Here is a 19,414-nt window from a genome sequence, read left to right on the forward strand (position 1 = left end):
AAAGGAATCAGGCTATTTCTCTTCTTGCCTGAACATCTGCAGCCTCTCCTTGTAACCTGTTGCTCCTCCAGGTTGGGCCGGACGCTCCCCCCTTGCAGGTTGCCATGATGACCATCTGCAAAGCTTCTCTCTCAGTGTTGTCGGCGGTTTGACGACTTTTACTGGAAAGCCCTGGCTCGCGAGATCCGCCGTCGCCTCCTCCACCGTGTTGTAAGTTTTTGCCAGCCTGAGCACCTCCTCTTTGACAGTGAAGCATAGAAATTTCACCAGGATTGATCTGGGCTGAGAGCCGTCGGGTGGAGGAGACGCTAGAGCACGGTGCGCTCGCTGAATCTGTATCACTGTGGACACGGGGATGTTAAGATTTTCTTTAAATAGCTTCTCCACAAAATGAATCATAGACTGTGAACCCGAATCTGATCCCTCAGGAACCCTGTATATCCTCAGTGTCTCTCTCCTTGAGTAAGATTCCAGAGAAGTTAGCTTTGATTGAAACGTCTCCTGCATCGTTAGCATCAGAGCCAGAACATCGTTTGAGTTTTGTAGCTTGTCTTCATGCTCGGCCACCCTGGTTTTTACGTCCTCAAGCCTTGCGTTGGTTCTGGCCAATTCCCCCTTAAGCTCTGTCAACTGTTGATTATTGTCCTTCCTAAAGTCCTTCACCTCTTTACCAATGCTTCGCAACTCCTTCAGTATAAGGGATAGGTTCACTGCCCCCTCGTCAAACTCAATTTCCCCATCGCCATGGTCAAGCGGAGGGGAATTAGCTGCGCTGGCATACCCACATGAGCTAATATTAGCTTCGTCTGCTAGCTGCAACTCGCCATCTTCAACTTGCATGTTGCCTGTTTTTTTACTTAACTTCTTTTTGCTAGACACCATCCTAGCCCCTGTCTACTCTCAACCACGTTACTTCACTGATCTAAGCTGCCATCACCTCTCGACCGGAATTGGAAGTCTAGGCTGATTTTCGTAAGACCTCTCTGATAGAAGTTTCTCCATTTCTATTGGTGACTTTGTATCTGATACCTCTCCACTGTCCTGTGGTGTCCCGCAGGATTCAGTTCTGCATTTTGGAATGCTCTGCCTGCTCCCTGATGATGTGGTTTCACATCTGTCACACCTAACGCACCTGTTTAGACAGGCATCTGGGTAACTTGTATGCAGCAGATCTGTGTTTTTTCAAATTTTCTCCATTGTTGTTTTGTATTGTGAATTCTGTTTTTGTTGTGTGTGTAAATAGTTTTGCTAGTAGTGTATGGAGCTACATTAGAGTCAAAAGTTTTGTACTTGAAAAAATAAAATCTGAAAATGAAAATTCATGTGTTGATCTTGATTTTTTAAAAATACAATAATGTATTCAAAATAAAATAAGTGTATGAAACGTTTTTTCAGGTTAAATATAATTTTGATTCACTTTCATAATTCTTTTGAATAAATAATTTATTTTCACTTTTCACTTCCATATATATATTTTAACATTTGAGGTCTTATTTTTTTCAGTTGCATGTTTTATCTTTTCAGATTCAGATCTTGGGTGGCACGGTGGTGTGGTGGTTAGCACTGTCGCCTCATAGTAAGAGGGTTGCCGGTTCGATCCTGGGTGTGGGAACCCTTCTTTGCGGAGTTTGCATGTTCTCCCTGTGTCAGCTTGGGTTCTCTCCGGGCACTCCGGCTTCCTCCCACAGTCCAAAGACATGCAGATTGGGGACTAGGTTAATTGGTAACCCTAAATTGTCTGTAGGTGTGAATGGTTGTCTGTCTCTATGTGTGCGTTAGTCTGGCATCCTGTCCAGGGTGTACCCTGCCTCTCGCCCGATGTCAGCTGGGATAGGTTCCAGCCCCCCCGCGACCCTCAAGAACATAAGCGGTTAGAAGATGAATGAATGAAGATGGATTCAGATCTTGTTCTTTACAGTTTCAAATCTTATTTTTTCACTTTCAAATCTTTTTTTTCAGTTTCAGATCTTTTTTTTTCCAGTTTCAAATCTTTTTTTTCAGTTTCAGACTTTTGACCCTGATGTGGCGTGGCATCAGCTGAGAGAGGTGTGGAATCATGAGTGACAATGCCTTCAGGGAACGTAGGAACTAAAAAAATTCTGACTCAACACCATATTCATGTGATTGGCAGTGTAAAAATTGATGCCAGTGACAAACTTCCATTTAGAAATCTGTTTTAGACAGTACTGAGCACCAATTGCGGTATAAGAGCGATAAATTATGCCAGATTTTGCAGTTCAACGGTGCTGATATATCCGATTTCCACATAGCACTGTGAACGCAGCGTAGTGTCCACTTCACTTGCGATGATGGCGTCCGGTTGGTCGGGTCAATCTGCTGGAGCCCATACATTCAGCACACAGGTGAGAAATGTTAAGTTTTGGGAAGTCATAACAAACATCAAGGGGTCGTTTTTGTGACAACAATTTCTCACCTGTGTGCTGGATGGGGTCCATGTCATTGGTCCGACAGCCTATTGGTCCAACATCCCATTAGTCTGACTGTCCGCGGTGCTGAACGGCTCCCGGCAGGCGTATTTCTGCCTTGATGGTGCGCCGTGACCGGCTCTGGGTCAGCTGGGAAAGGCTTGAGGAGAAGCAGGCTCACAGCTTATGTGTTTGTCACTTTCTTTTTCATTTTAACCCACACCATGATCTTTTCCTGACCCTAACCAAGTGGTTTTTGTGCCTAAACCTAACCAGACCTTAACCACAGGGCATCATGATGATTTCGGAACGGACTTCGGAACAATGGGTTTAATATGGTCGGAACAATGGGATGTTGAACCAATGGGCAGTTCCCGCTGGATGTATGGGCTCCAGCAGATTGACCCGACCGACCGGACGCCATCATCGCAAGCGAAGTGGACATTACGCTGCGTTCACAGTCCTATGTGGAAATCGGACATATCAGCACTTAAAATGTGGCTGTTGAACTGCAAAATCTGGCATAATTTATTGCTCTTATACCGCAATTGGTGCTCAGTACTGTCTAAAACAGATTTCTAAATGGAAGTTTGTCACTGGCATCAATTTTTACACTGCCAATCACATGAATATGGTGTATATAAGTGTTGAGTCAGAATTTTTTTAGTTCCTACATTCCATGAACTGTCACTCATGATTACACACCCCTCTCAGTTGATGCCACGCCCCCCACGCCACATCAGATTTGAAAGTGAAAAAATAAGATTTGAAACTGTAAAAAATAAGATCTGAATCTGAAAAGATAAAACATGCAACTAAAAAAAATAAGACCTCAAATGTTAAAATATATATGGAAGTGAAAACTGAAAATAAATTATTCATTAAAAAGAATTACTAAAGTGAATCAAAATTATATTTAACCTGAAAAAAATGTTTCATACACTTATTTTATTTTGAATACATTGTTGTATTTTTCAAAATTCAAGATGAACACATGAATTTTCAGTTTCAAATTTTATTTTTTCAAGTACAAAACTTTTGACTCTAATGTAGCACCACAGAAGTGCACTTTTCATTATGTGGCTCACATACTCACTTTGTCTTTATGATTTCTTTCTTGTTGTATATTGCCCTTGTGACCCATGTCAAAAAAAAAAATTCTATAAATAAATTTACTTATTTACTTACTTACACTTATCAAGACAGAGAGCAATAGGGTAGTTGCTTGAGCACTACCTGGGGTCTATCTGTGCATGTGCCTGGTTGTGATGTTGAAAGAGAAAGAGTGAAGCTCTGAAAGTGGAGGTTGTTTAGGGTGAGAGTGTAAAAGGCCCGCAATTGCACAGAGAAAGGCATTGCAGCTGATCCCAGGTGTTATTATTTATGTCTTTCACCTCAGCTATAAATGGCACAATTTGAACAATTTTTGCTCAAAATGTTTTCCAAAAAAGTAATGACACCACCTGTAGACAGATACAAGAGGTCAGGAGGCAAGTGTCAGCCAGAGCTTGTAGAGTTTGACAAAGTAAATCTCGTCAGAGGAAATAAACACTTTCTCTCAGCGTGCTGACAAGCCCTCTTTGTCTTGGAGAATGTGAAAGTCTCAGGAAAACTTTATTATTTATCTTCTCTTCCACTGCTTGTGCCCAAAATTGAGAGGAGGAAAGATTGAGCAACACAGGAAAGGATGAGGTTTAGGGCCAAACTGCTGCAATAAAAGTGATGTATGACACGTCACTCAGTGATTGGCTCAATACATCACCCTCAAAACACATACATACACACACACACTCACTCTGTAGTGCCATGAAGTACGCGGTAGAGTCCTGTCTGCCTGTAGGCTAATAGATGCAATATAAAATAAGAACTGAATATAGGATGGAGCAATCCTTTATTGGACTATATTAGCTCCACCAGAATATCCACACACTCACTCACACACACACACACACACACACACACTTGCTCTCATACACACAAAGTACACAGACTGTTTTTCTGTTATGGAACTGTTCAACAGCTGGAAGCACAGGAGCATTAAGGTTGAGAATAAGCAGGTGGTAACTAAATGGGCTAATGGAGATGGCAATGACTCTGACTGATGTGTCTATTGGTGCTTGTTGATGCCTTCAGTGACGCTTAGGAACCTCTCAAAGTGTGAGATCTGAAATCTGAATGGTATACGGCCTCACTGCTGTGGAATAATACATGAATTCTTCCTTTGATTCTGCTCTTTGTTCACAATGACATCTCTCATCGGATCAGAAATTCAGAAATAAAGATGCTGTCAGTTGGTGCTTAGAGGGGTAGATTTTGTTTCAAAGAGGTACAAAGTATTATTAATAATTGTTTGTTCTTTGGTTATTTGCTTACTTTCTATCTGTTAGTTTACTCCCAGTGTTACCCTAAAAAAGAAGTCCTTCTTTTATTGATTATTTTGGCCATAGGTGGTCATATGCAACATTTTAGTATTAGTAATAAATAGTTTATTTTGGTCATTTTCCAACTTATACCAAATATACACAAGAAAATAAATGAATAGCAATAATAGTGATAACAATAATAACAATAATAAGTCATTACTTTTTGAAGCAGTAAGTGTTAATTTTGACAGCTATTTTAGTCTATGAAAATTCATGACATCTTAGTCACCTTTTAGTCATTATGTTTTCTGTATGCGTTTTTTGTATCTTCAAACTAATCCAGTGAGGCAAATTCATGTATCAGAAATTAGTATTGAGGTGACAGGATGTATAAAAATTCAATTTAGACAGTTTTTTTCTACAATTACAAATAATTTCTATAAACTTACAAACTGTCATTTCTCCAGCAGTTTTTGACCGGTTTAAGTACACACTTAGTGATCATCATTTGAAAAGCTCAACATCTCTCTATATATGCTCACAAAAACCTAATGTGAGACAACTAGGATTTGTACCCAGGTTCATTGTAAACTAATACTTAATGATCCCACTTCTAAGAAGCAGAAAAAGTACATCTGCAACATGTTAGTCTGGAGGTTTAAACTCGTGTCCTCTCACAGAGTTGGTGATTGAAACTAAATTGTCGTCTCTGTCAGAGAAAACTGATTTGAGCTCAGACTGTTTATTTACAGCACAGCTACACTCACAGATAACTGAGCCTCCTCCCTGCCTGTCAAACAGCATCAACCCATATAACTTGAGTCCGAACTGAATGGAGTCCTGCAGGGATCAGCTGTGAAGTCCAGCAGCTGGTGGCTGCTTGCTCTGCTGCCGTTCAGCAACTAACAAGCAGAGCTAACTGTTAACAGCCACCGCTGCAAATAATATACTCTGCAAATCCATTCAACACCTCCACCATCCACAGTCAGACACACGGCTGGTAATTTACTGCTGAATTACAGCTCACAACTCGCCCCAACAGCTGATGCTGCTCCAGTGTGAATGTTTTTGCTGGCTAGTGAAACATCCTGGTGCAGACTATTTACTGGAGTTTGCCAGCTTGTCGCTTTTGCAGCATTTCAGTAAAAAGCACAGCTGTTCTCAGCTTTTTAATGTATGATAGTCCATCACTAACATTTTTGTCACGTCTTGTCATGTCAATGAAAATGAAACATGGATTTTGTCTACGTTTTTATTATCTCATCATTATGCTCATCATTATGTTGTAAATTACAATAGAAGGCTTCATGGGAGAACACCATAAATGTTGGGAACAATACTGAGCATCACACGGAGGCATCAAAAATGTAGGGAATCTAATGAAGCTCAGCGTAACTTCAATCGGGAAGACCTTTCTCGTGCTCACCCTTTCACATTTCTCTCCATCCCACTCTCACTACTCCCTCTAATCAGCTGACTATGGGTGTTCATTCCTCTAGTTATCCAATCACATTCTGCCACGATCTCTCAGCCAATCAGGATGCCACTGCAAAATTTTTAAATCTGCTCTCTCTTCCAGCCATCATTTTAGGCAGAATTTTCGCACCCTCCTCTACCCCGGTCACCTCCAGCCATCATATCCAGGGTCCAGGACAAGCTCTCAAAGACTCATTCCTCTACTCATCCAGGTCATTCGCACTTCTCCATCTTCCTCTCATCTCATCTTCACCACCTCTACCACCACCAGCATCTAGACCCCGGGGGGGGGTTCCCTATTCGACTATGGATTCATCACCCTCCTTAAATCAAACCATCTCTACGGGGTCTAATTGCCAAAGATTTTCTACATTCCTATTCATTCGTTGACATATTAATAAATATTCTTTTACCGTAAAAAAGAGTCTCTCCTGATTGAACTGGGGATACTATTTGTTGTGATCTAGGCACCAGTGCTATATTTACATGGCGGCACCATTTGTTGAGACTTGAGCCTGAACACGGGTCTGACCTCGTAATAGATCTCCAATTAAAGTATCAAATTGGCTATCTGAAATAATTAATAATTATTGATTATGTTAAATAATGTGCCTTAATTTACATTAAATCACCTCATGGGGCACCATTCCCAAAAAGGAAAAAGTGAAAGCCAGTTAATGATATCAGTCTTATAAAGTTCACTAAACTATCAATTTGGAATTTTGATTAATAACTAAATTAATAACAATATCATTCACTGTTGTGCAATACTAAACAGACAGCAGGTATGTGTTGGGATTCACAGGACCACAGATGATTTATCATTTGGTAAAATCATCAGTGGGCATTTAAAGGCTTTTTCCTCTGCATGCTCTTGGTCTTCAAACAAAGAGAGCTAGGTGACACCCATCTCCACAGGAGGTCTCACCTCACACCTCAGTGAGACACAAGTCTCACAACTTGATTGGACAGGACTTTTACAGTGACATGTGACTCTGTGATGTCACAGGCATGTAGAAGTTCTGCTGTTCTGCCAAGCCTTTTCTCTCTCTTACTCCAGCTGACACCTCTTTCCGGTTGGGCCTGGAACAGCACAGAGACCCAGACCCTTGCTCCATAGCCCCAAACCACTAAAGGGAGGGCAATGGATCATAGACTGTCTTGCAAACACAAGGTTTGCAACTAGCTTTCCAGCAACAAGGAACTAAGTGAGTTAGCACCCAGCATCTAACTCTGCGAATCCCTGAGCGACCAGCTTCCTTGGAGTTTCACCTTTGGAACAAAGAACACAACAAAGACTACAGCTGGAATCACCTTCTCAGCCTTCTTCTGCCGGCTAACAAAGCAGCACACCCATCTATTCAAGGATCGGTAATGTAACAACTGGGCATAGCTTATCACAGCTTTACAGGCTAAGCAAGACTGTTTAACTTGTATGTGATTTAATGCTGTCATTGAGTTATTGTTGTGATAGTTTGCAATTACATCACTCATTAGTTGGCTTTGCCAAAGCTAAGTGTTTAGTTTGCTAATACTGTTTCACAAACAGATTCTTGCGCCCAACTAAACAATCTCTGCACTAATCCAGACCCTTTGCAACACAAATCACATTCATATAGACTCATTAACAAACAGGCTTTCAACAGAGCTACACCCAAACAGGCATCTCAGAGTTCCCGCTTCTTTTCCTTTGTCTTTGTCCTGAGCACACGGTCAGACAAACACCTCCCCCAACCTGAAGCTAGCTTTGATTCGGCCATCTTGTAGTTCCCTGTTGTCAGCCATTTTGTTTTGTAGGCCAAACGGCTCTTTGATCACCACACCCACCTTTGTCTTTCTAAATATACTGTATTAAATATATATATTAAAACAAAACACACAGATACTAACTAACTATATACAAGCTTGGTGTGTGTGTGTGTGTGTGTGTGTATGTGCTCTTGCCAATATATCTAACAGTGGACTTCCACATCGTTACACACTCACAAACAGTGGACTTGACGGCCAACAGGGGACAATTTTTAAGTCCCCTTTTGGTCATGCTTTAAATCATGATAAAATCATGTCTAAACCCCTCTGGTAATTTTTTTTAAACTTTTGCCAAGAGGGGACCTGAAGGTGTGTGAGTGTTTAAGTGCATACTCAGCAGTGCCTCTGCTGTCTGGAGCTGGGATTTTAATGCCTCAGTCACACACGTCGCTTTTTAACACTCCCCATAGTGTGAATGGCTTGCAGCCACAGAAAGTCTATTAGTATGTAAATGGACTATTAAACGGGCAACTTGGTGAAGTAACTAGTCCCCTGAAACATGATTTTTTACATTATGTTTTTGTAACAAAATATAAAGGCTAAGCTTTGGTGGAAGTTTTATGCGCAACACTATTAAAATAAAGGGCTACCCAAAAGGCAGCACAATATTTATGAATCTAAAAAGGATGAAAAATAGAAAAAACAAAACAAAACAAAAAAACAACAAAAAACAATTATGTATGAAATGGCCAGCAGTAATCCTTTCCTTTCACTTTTAATTAATAACTAAAAACTAATTTGACATCACACTTTGACTAGACCTGTGAAGTTTAGTCCAAAAATACTCACCTGACCTCGTTTTCACAGGCACTCAATGTCAATGATTTTTCAATACAATTGTATACCACTTTACATTATTTTCAATAATCACTAACTATTCAGTGGTAGAAAACTAAAAACTAAAAAAGAATGTAATGTAATTTTGTGCTCACTCTACACAGATAGGATTATATTTTATGAAACAACACAAGTCCACTATTTGCTGGCAAAGAATGACACAAGTTCCCTCTTGGATAGCATAGAGCGATAATCACACTCCAGCATGGATGAATTAAAGAAATTAGTCAAATTAGCAATACTTATGAGAAAGATATAAAAATCTCTACATAATAGCCTCTTGAACCATGATATGTTTTAATTTTGTAACAAATCATGAAGGCCCAACTTTGGTGAATTTGTTTACTAACTGCTTTCATGCTTTGGATGATATTAAAATAAAGGGGCATCCAGAGGACAGCAGAATAATTAACAATTTTACTTTAAAAAACAAAGGAAAAAAACAACCACAATAGTGATAGAAATAAAATAGCCAGGCTTCAGACTTTTTATCAGACTTTTAGTGGACATCAGAGTGGACATTTAAAACTTGTCAGTCAAAAAGGAAAGCCCTCCTCTTCCTAGTTTTCCCAAGCACTGGATGTCAATCAACTCAATTTTTGAAAGTGACTTTGTGCTGACCTACAACCACAGGATAACAGAATAAATACTAAAAAATCAAAAGAAAGGAAAGTTTTTTTTAAAAGCAGTATTTATAAGAATACACTTCGTTTTGTACATTATGACTTTATGAAACAACAGGTCCACAACAAGTCCACTATTTGCTGGCACAGAATGACACAAGTTCCCTCTTGGATAGTATAGAGCGATAATCATACTCCAGCATGGATGAATTAAAAAGTCAAGTCAAATTAACAATACTTATGAGAAAGAAATAAAATTCTTAACATAATACCCTCTTGAACCATGATATGTTTTATTTTTGTAACAAATCATGAAGGCCCAACTTTGGTGAATATCCTTTACTAGCTGATTTCAAGCTTTAGACTATATTAAACTGAAGGGCCATCCAGAGAGCAGCAGAATAATAATCAGAATAAAGAAAACAACTAGTATAACTTTTATCAGACTTTAAGTGGACATCAGAGTGGTCATATAAAACTATTCAGTCAAAAAGGAAAACGTGATATTTACACTAACTTTTCTTAATTCAAGGACTGTGTCAATTAAATTGTGTTGTGCTTGAGTTAATTAAATGGGCACTGAAATATTCAGTGTCTTGATGGAGTTAACCTTAATCCTCTCTCAGAATCAAAACAACAGGATGCAGACCTTTAAAGAAGACGTCATGTATGGAATCTTGTTTTGAAGTTTGACTCTATAACAAAAAAGATAGATTTTATATATTGACTCAAGTCCCTTTTTACTTGTACAAAATGACACAGGTCCCTGCTTGAATATGATGCAGCGACATACACACTCCTTCATGGATGTGAATAAAGTGTCTGGCTCCTGTGAACAATATTGAAGTTAAAATGAATGATTTAAGATGTAAGATTTGCAGGAAATGTCACCCAAGCCTGCATGACCATGCAAGTTCAAGTAGACCACAGACATTACCCCAAATATCAACCTGGAAAACTTAGGTCTCTCATGTTGATAAAAGTCAACTCTTATGCTCGAAATGACACTGACTTACAAAAATTACTGCTTAAAAGTTTTCATCTTACAATGTATCTAATACTAAGGATGGAAAAATATTATTGCAGCATGTCAGTAGAAGAAAAACAAAGTTAATTTTCTTAATTCAAGGACTGTGTCAATTAAATTGTGTTGCGCTTGAAATAATGAAATGGGCACTGAAATATTCAGTGTCTTGATGGAGTTAACCTTAATCCTCTCTCAGAATCAAAACAACAGGATGTAGACCTTTAAAGAAGACTTCATTTATGGAATCTTGTTTTGAAGTTTGACTCTATAACAAAAAAGATAGATTTTACATATTGACTCAAGTCCCATTTTGCTTGTACAAAATGGCACAGGTCCCCGCTTGAATATGATGCAGCGACATACACACTCCTTCATGGATGCGAATAAAGTGTCTGGCTCCTGTGAACAATATTGAAGTTACAATGAATGATTTAAGATGTAAGATTTGCAGGAAATGTCACCCAAGCCTGCATGACCAAACAAAAAAGATAGATTTTATGTTTTTAGGTGTTTTGAGGAAATGAAGAGGAGACACACTGGAGGGAGGGATGTATCGATACACTAATACTGCATAGATTATTTTTTTTCCGATTCACGTTCATTTCTTTTTACAGATAAAGGCTGTCTGAAGTGATGCACTCACATCTTACACATTAAAGTCTGATGCATGAGTGAATCTTTACACTCTATTGACATTGACTGACAACAGTTACTTCTGATATCTTAGCGTATCTACTACCAAGGACAAGGACATATTGTTGCAGTCTGTCATTATAAGAAACACAAACTTAATTTTCTAAATTCAGGCACTGTGTCATTTAACTTGTCTTGTGTTTGTGTTATGGTAATGATGAGCATTGAAAGGTTCAGTGTCTGTCATGATGGAGTTAACCATTGTATAGATGGACTGAAGTCCCCTTTTTGTTTGAACAAAACGACACAGGTCCACTGTTGATTACTATCGAGTGATATTCACACTCCCTCATAGATGTAGATCTGAAATATAACAGAGATGATTTTTTTTTTAAATATATTTTTGGGGTATTTTTGCCTTTAATGCACAGGACAGGTAAGTATGAAAAGGGGAGAGAGAGAGGGGATGACATGCAGCAAAGGGGCACGAGCTGGATTCGAACCCGGGCCGCTGCGGCAACAGCCTTGTACATGGGGTGCCTGCTCTACCACTAAGCCACCGATGCCCCAACAGAGATGAATTTTATGAACATACTCCAAATTATCAGATATTTAAGTATATGTGTTTAATACCTAGCTGTCTATAGGTTTGATAGGCTACATTATGCTGTCAGAAAAAATGATATGTTTTGTCATGGGAATATGGAAAATGTTTGGTCTTGTTTGCTATAAGCAAAATTTGCTAAAGTGTTAGTGACAAACATTTATGATTACACATTTCATCCAGTAACATTCACACACTGCTTTTTAGGAAGTTACACATTTTAATTTCAGTTGATGATGTGAACATAAAACTGCCTCTGATCAGTGAATGGACTGGGGGGGTGTAATTCTGTGACATTGAATCTCTTACAATCAGTATCAGACCTGGATGTCTGCGGTGTGTGGGATGGTCTCCTGTTGTGAACGATGGTCATTAGAGTCTTTTCACCTTGGGCTTCAGGTTTGCTAGCCTCTCATAGACAAGATGTTGTTTCTGATTCAGAGTGACTGAGACATAGGCGATCAGGTGAATAAGGTGTCTTAGTTTAAGATATTGTCTAGGTGCTGTGGAAATTTAAGTCTCCAAACTTTGAAGACTTGGTTGACTTTAAAATGGTACAAATCATGTATGGAGCAGGAAAGAAAAAAATAAAACAATCAAACAAACAAAAACCAATCACAGTTATTACATGGAAGCTTCAGGCCAAATCTAAAGTGTCTGTCCAAAAAATTTTATACACAGAAAGTCTCTAGTGCATATCCATATTAAATTCATCATTATATATTTGATCCTCACCACTGAGATGAGTAAATATATATACTTAAAATTTAAAACACCATTGTCGTGAGGAACGGAAAACAGCAACAGCAGTTGCTCTGGCCAAAAAAGATAGATTGTATAGATTAACTGAAGTCCCCTCTTTGCTTTAATAAAACGACACAGTCCTCCGTTGAATACTGAGGGATGATATTTACACTCTTTCATGGATGACTTGAGAATTGAGATTACATTTTTTTTTTTTTAAAGATATTTTATGGGCATTTTTTGCCTTTAATTGACAGGACAGTGAAGTGTGAAAGGGGGAGAGCGAGGGAGAGACATGCAGCAAAGGGCCACAGACTGGAGTCGAGCCTGGGCTGCTGCAGTAACAGCCTTGTACATGGGGCGCCTGCTCTACCACTGAGCCACCGACGCCCCAAGAATAAATAATATTTTAGCTAACAAACCTGAAGCCCAAGGTGAAAAGACTCTAACGACCATCGTTCACAACAGGAGACCATCCCCCACACCACAGACAATCCAGGTCTGATACTGATTGTCAGAGATTCAGTGTCACAGAATAGCACCCACCAGTCAATTCACTCATCAGAGGCAGTTTTATGTTCACATTATCAACTGAAATTAAAACATGTGTAACTTGAATGATCTGCAAAATGAAAACAGTAATAATATATATTGACGTACCATATAAATAACTAAATGCATTTATGGGAGCATGTAAGCTTCAAAAACTAGCTTGAGTACTGATTTTGCAAACTTCTACCTTTATGGATATTTTACAACTACAAGGAGTTTTCAATTGCTTATGAAACAGTCTCAGTGTGTTTCTACAGAATCCTGCCTGACAAAGAAAATTCAGGAAAGACTAGATTGTGGATTTGTGCCATTAAACATACCATGTTGTTTCTGGAGGGCAAACAGTGGCAGCTGTCTCTAAAATTAACTATAATTCTTGGATTACTGTTAGATAACTAACATTAATTAATTAGTACTCCCCTTTGCTTTAACACTGAAGAATTTCTTGTCCTTTGATTCCCAAACAGCAGCAATTGCATAATAATATAATGCTTCAGCGGTGAAACACAAAAACACACTTTAACACAGCTCTTTTGAAAATTTGTTTTTTTTTAGTTGTCATTATTTATGCATGAATGGCAGCCACAAAGAGAACATTTTATAAAACACTGCCTAAAACAGGCCGTTGAAAATAAAAATATAAAAGTACAATCATTAATACTTTCAACACTGAGGTACATTATATATTGTAAAACACATTCTGAAAATGTGATTTAAAACATCAGTAATCACAACCACAAAAAAGTGCAACTGTAACATAAAAAAAAAATATAATAATAATAAAAGAAAAAAGGACTATTTTGGACTCACTGCCAGTCTGTAGGTATTTGCCAGGCTACTTAACCTACCGCCGCACATTGATTCCAGTGTGCATTCATGAAAGACTGGATTGCATTTATTCAAAATAATAAAGAAAGAAAAATAAACACAAAACAATTACACAACCTCTAATTACAGCCATCTTGGATTTTTGGAGCCAGAAGTGACCCGCTCATATTCTAATCTGGGGTTGCGATATGTAATGTATGTCACCAGGGTTGTTGCAGTGGTAACCATGCCCTAAAACATACCCTGTTTTTATCGTGTATTTTACTCTAAATGGGACCATAATTTACAAAATGAACATCATGCTGTATTGAAGACTTGAAACTAGCAATTGAGATCATAAACCCACTAGGAAAATATTTACTGAGGTAATAAATCAAGTGAGAAGTAGGGTCATTTTATCATAGACTTCTATACAAACAGACTTCTTTTTGTAGCCAGTGGAGTCGCCCCCTGCTGGCCATTAGAAAGAATGCAGGTTTCAGGCATTTCCGCATTGGCTTCACTTTTCAGACACGGAGCTACCCACTTGTTTTCTGGCCTTCATTCTAGCCTACTATGTACCTCTTAGCTACATCATGTAGTAGCCTACCAAGAGGACCATATTTGTGTTTCCTGCCCAGCCATTCAGTCCACTCAACAAGACAAAGATGGTCAGACAATATGCACTCGGTTTGATTGCCTCTTTGTCTCCAAACTTGCTCCTTAATGCTACGCCAGGCTCTTTCTATGTGTGTGGGCACCTGTTTTGGGATCTACATACCACCTTGTATGATTTACAGTCATGTGATTGTAGCCGAGCGCAGGTAGGGCACGATAAGCACGCCATTTATCGCTAATGATGGATGATCCTATCCTGACATGGTGTGCAATGAGTGGGAGAAGGTCTTGTCGACCTCTTCTTTCTACAAGGCGCAGCACTATCTTTGCTCTCTTGCTCCTCTGCTGCTGCACACCAAGCATGCCAAACACCCATTTCCATCTTCTCCAAGTGCCACCGATTCTTCCTCTCCCATATTGTTGTGATGATGCAAACCAATAAAGCAAAAAAAGGAAACAGCTCATATAGTGTAATGAACAACTTCCAGGCAAACATGCTTTTGAACTAAATTCAATTTAAGACATAGGATCCTTTCAAAGTATTTTCACTTTTTAGAATACTGTCTAATGGTACTGTCACTGTGATAATCTGCCAATTAATTGTTGCATGTTTGTATGTTACAAACCAATGGGTGATGTCATGGTAGTTACGTCCACTTTTTACAGTCTATGCTAGAAAGGAGTACTTGTGTTTTGTGTAATTGTTTTGTGTTATTTTTCTTTCTTTATTATTTTAAATAAATGCAATCCAGTCTTTCATGAATGCACACTGGAATCAATGTGGGGCAGTGTGCTACGTATATAGGTTAAGTAACCTGGCAAATACCTACAGACTGGCAGTGAGTCCTAAATAGTCCTTTTTTTGTTTTATTATTGTTTTTTTGTTTGTTTGTTTGTTTTTAAATTAAAACCCACCTCAGTTTTTGTGTTACAGTTGCACTTTTGTTGTGGATGTGATTACTGATGTTTTAAATCACATTTTCAGAATGTGTTTTACATTATATAATGTACCTCAATGTTGAAAGTATTAGTGATTGGCCTGTTTTAGGCAATGTTTTATAAAATGTTCTCTTTGTGGCTGCAACAAAAAAATCTTAGTAAAGGTTTAACAATGACATAATATATAAGTTAGTTAAACTCAATAAATGCATTTGTAATGCTATTATAAACAATTGTAAGAAACTCATAAGGCTTTTATTAATGTTGTTAAGCAGTCTATAAACTGTTAACAAGTTTCTTATAAGTGCTTATAAATGTCTTATAATCTAACAATTAACATGTTTATAATGCTATTATTAACACTTATATAGTCTTATTAAACATTTAATAATGTTAATAAGCATCTTATAAGGAGTTATGAGCGCCTTATTACATATTAACTAACGCTTATTACAAGGACCTTAAAATAAAGCGCCTCCATTTTTTTTTTACTCTAGATAGATAGACAGATAGATCTTTATTGTCATTCATACCATAAAGGGATATGAAGGAACGAAATACAGTACTCAGGTCTCAGTACTATGATTAAAAAATAAATAAATACTAGTAATACTCTATCAAGTGTTTTACAGTTTTTATTTCCTCTTTGAAACTATTCCACAAATGAACTCCTTTGACTCGTACACATCTTTGTTTTGCATTTGTTCTAGTCTTTGTTTTTGTAAACATACAAGTTCTTCTTAAGTCCCATTTCCACAAACACTTTAGGTATGGTACCTCTGGAACCAAAAGTAACCCTTCAGACATGGTACCTAGACATTAGGTCTGTTTGGCCTTTCCTTCACAAACAGTACTCTTAAATGTGGGCGAGGTTGTTGTCACTTACTACTCTGTCCAGCATTCACTGTATTTCATCATCACAGGTGACACAGAGGGAACTCCCTTTATCGTACACAGAATGAGGTTGCACTCTGACATTTTCACAAGATAGAACAGGCTGCAGTGAAAGTGAATGGGGGCAGTAAGGAACAGCTGCACAACTTTTTACAGTGGAAATGGAAAAAATGCATACTGAACTGAATTGAACTGTACTGGACTGCTTGGTGGAAACAAAGCTTTAGTTCAAACTGAGTCTCTCTAATTTTGAACTTGTCTGGAAATGTCCTATTTTTAACTTTATATATTGATTGTGCATTTTTTAAGTCAACCAAATGTCTAAATTTGTTAGCATGTAAGTTTATTAATAATTTGTTGGTTGGTTAATGATAATCAGCTCTGTTTATGAATTTTATAGCTCTCTTCTGTAGCATAAAAGTGGGATTGTGATTGTTTTGTATGTAGTTCCCAAAACCACTGCACTGTAAATACTAACATCAAGCTTAATTACAAATACTGAGTTGACCTAACTCAGTTTTTATGAACTTGTTATTAACACTAATATTAAATAAGTTACTTGTATTTTGGGGTAAAAAAAAAAAAACTGCCAAACACAGTGTACTTGAGTTGGGTTCACTTGAGCAAACTAAGTACTTCAAAGTTATGCTTTTTTCTGTGATGAAATGTAACTAAATACATTACTCTTATACTTAAGTATCCCACAAATTAGAGATATTTTACATGAGTAGCCTATTATCTGTTTGACACTTTCTACTTGTAGCTACTTCAGCACATTTCATGGGAATTTTTTTTTTAAGTAGGCCTATATGTAGGCAATAGATCAGCTTGCAGAAAATTGCCTTCTTTAACATTTTTTATCCACTTTTAACTGGCATACTCTTGGTAAACTGTTTTTACCCTTTACACATTCTCTCTACGTGACCACTGTTGTAATTGGGCCTACCGATCCCAAGTTTTCATAACTAGCTCATGTCCTGCCTTAGCTAGCCAGCTAACATTGGCCTGTTTTTAGCACTAGTTAGCTTGTTTTTAGCAGTGCTGCTAACGTTACTCATCTGTTGAAGAACCTAATGTTACTGGAAAGTTATCAGGCTTCTACTAACCCGGAAGCTTATTCTCTGCAGCAGGCCCTATTACTGGGTAAGTAAGTTTCGCGACCTGTTGCTCTGCTCCGAGCCTTCTGTTGGTTTTCTTCGCTAATACAAAGCCATTTCACTGCTGTGGGCTCCGTGTTGGAGCCCCTGCGTGTAAGTCCCTGTGCCTGTGTCCTCTCTACTAACTACTCCTAGCTGCTTGCCATAATCTGAATTTAGCACATTTAACCCCCATTCTGGCCTTCCTTTTACTCTGTTTTCCAGCCACTTCATTCACCACATTCACCATGGCTCCACTCACCTCTCCATCCGGCTGCGTCAACTGCACTGTCCTCGCCAAGAAGGTCACAGAGCTTGAACAACGTATTTCCACACTTTGCAAGATCCGTGAAGCCGAACTGCAAATGGACACCATCATTTTCTGTTGCACACCACCAAAGTCTGAATCAGCCACCAGTTCTGCCTCTGTTGCTGCCCCTGCCTAAAGCACCTCTGCCCTGGTGCCTGATGTCACCGCTCCCGATCAGGCAGCTGTTACCCCTGCAACCTCATCTCACAGAAATACGTGAAATGACCACGACCTCTTAACACCGCATTCCGTGGTGGCAGCACGTAATGGGTTGAAATTACATGCCGGTACCACGGAAACAATGCCAATGTAAAGTCAGTTAGGATCCTTTTTCGTGGTGGACACACGGATTCCCTGATTCAACAACGTCACGTCAACCTCGTTTTCCTCAGTGATATCTTTAACATTCCTGTATACACACAAAAACACGGAAGTGTCCTGGATAGTTCAATAATATGACAGGATAATGTCAAGGCCATAAAATAAAATAAATGTGTTTTGCCAGGTTTTGATAGCGTAGGGCTTTAAGAGCATTGTGCTCTGGGCACGTTCCACTACTGTTTTGTAGCTACTGTCTGCCATCTGTGGGCTTCATTCCATTTCAGATTGCCATCCGTCTGCCGTAACCCAATCCAAACGCCACTAAAAAATAAATAAATAAATAAATAAATAAACAAACAAATAAATAAATAAGAAGCGCACACGCTCTCAGTGCATGTTTGAGGGCTTATAACTCAGCAACTAAAGGGGGTACAGACATGGGACCAGCTGTTATAGAGAGCTCTTGACCTCAACTATCGTGAGTGTAGTCAACAACTGGGAGTGCTGTCAGATATAGGTAAAATATGGATACAATTAATTTTCACCCATTTAGAAATTAGATATTTAAAATCTGATTACACAAGTGTGTTTACCATCGCCTTAAAGTCCACAGTGTATTCTCAATTCAGTATTTACAACTTCCAAATCTAGGAAAAACACTTATATTTTTAAAAAATTACATTTACCTGGGACCGCGCCATGCAGTTTGATACATATCAGCAACATAGTTGTAGTTCTTCTGATTTGCAAAGTAGGGTTCTAAATAGGGTTGTAAAAAGATATATCTACCGAATATATCGAATATCTAGTAAAGCCGAACTAGTTATTAAACTCTACCTAGATGAACTATGTTAAGAAAAAGTAAAGATGTCGGCTAATTTGCTAGAAACAGCGTTTTTAGGACGGTAGGTTTCTTTGCGGCTTGTAAAATAGGGTCATAAAAAGATAGATCTACTGAATATAGGCTATCTAATATCTAGTAAAGCTGAACCGGTAATGACACTAAAAAAAGCAAGGATGTTGGCTAATTTCAGATATTTTAGATAGTACTCTAAAAACGGCGTTTTTGGGACGGTAGGATTTTTGCGGCTTGTTGTAAAATAGAGTAGCAAAAAGATACATCTACTGAATATATCAAATGTCTAGTAAAGCCGAACTAGCTGAACTATGTTAAGAAAAAGTAAGGATGATGATGGTTAATTTCAGATAATTTAGCTAGCACTGTAGAAACGGCGTTTTTGGGACTGAATATTTGAATAGGCCTATATCAAATATCTAGTACAGCCGAACTATCA

Source organism: Epinephelus lanceolatus, chromosome 1 (assembly GCF_041903045.1).
Source record: "Epinephelus lanceolatus isolate andai-2023 chromosome 1, ASM4190304v1, whole genome shotgun sequence".
Lineage (NCBI taxonomy): Eukaryota > Metazoa > Chordata > Actinopteri > Perciformes > Serranidae > Epinephelus > Epinephelus lanceolatus.